Below are 972 nucleotides of genomic sequence, written 5' to 3' on the forward strand. Positions count from 1 at the left end.
AAGGAGAGAAAAAAAGGATTTCAGGATGCTACAGACTGTGAGAGAGGTGCTGTGATTTGGCGGAATTTACGGATAAGCGGATAGTAAAATACACTTTTTTTTCCCCGTGGTTGCTTGAAAAAAGCACTGAAAATATGCCAGTCCTTTTACTAGTAAACAGTCCCAGCGGCCTGCCTTTTTCCTCTGCCTCATGCAGTATTTATCACAACTGTTTTACAAGAATGAAATAAATGTGTTTACATCTGTACCCACAGCCAAAAATGGCGCAGTATAATGCCATAACCGCCTCTGGAGTGTTGTTGCTCTCGTCCTCTACCCCGCCCCCCTCGGAGTTTAAGACACTGAACCTTTCCAGAGGGCCCTTAACCATCCGTGTCTGCGTAGTAAATCAGAACAAATACAAATACTGAGGGCATACGGATAGACTCGTGGTGGAGGGAGCAGCCCTTCGGATTTCGCTGGTGTAGAGAGGTAATGGAGGTGTCACGGGATAAGGGCTGACCTAACAGCAGTAAGAGAGCTTTGCACCCAGGAGAGGATGTTGTAGTTCGTGTGGGAGGGAGGAGCTTGAGGGTTTGTGTGTGTTCTTGAGCCGGGAGAGGTGGCAGGGTAGAAGAGTCCTTTGGATTTCAAAATAAGCAAGAACTGACCGCGAGAATGGAGGGATGTAGTTAGCCGGCTGGAAATGCACCTGCAGAAATAGAGGGTGCAGGCACTCCTGGGGCTGGTGGCAGGGGACGTGACTTTCCACCCATTCATGCACGAGGTTAACATTTCGCAGGACGCCTCTTGGGAAGCATGTTGGTGCCGTCCTCTCTCCTTGCAGACAGGCTGGGTGCTCCGGGTGGGACGGATGCCCGGCCTTTACCTTCCCTTTCCTTTTCCGCATACGTAAACAGGGTATGAGGCTGCAACCCACATCCCACTGCCCTCCCTCCTTCTCTATCCACGGACCTTTTTTTTTTTTTCTTT

The sequence above is a fragment of the Apaloderma vittatum genome, unplaced genomic scaffold (assembly GCF_000703405.1).
Source record: "Apaloderma vittatum isolate BGI_N311 unplaced genomic scaffold, ASM70340v1 scaffold40764, whole genome shotgun sequence".
In the NCBI taxonomy this organism is placed as follows: domain Eukaryota; kingdom Metazoa; phylum Chordata; class Aves; order Trogoniformes; family Trogonidae; genus Apaloderma; species Apaloderma vittatum.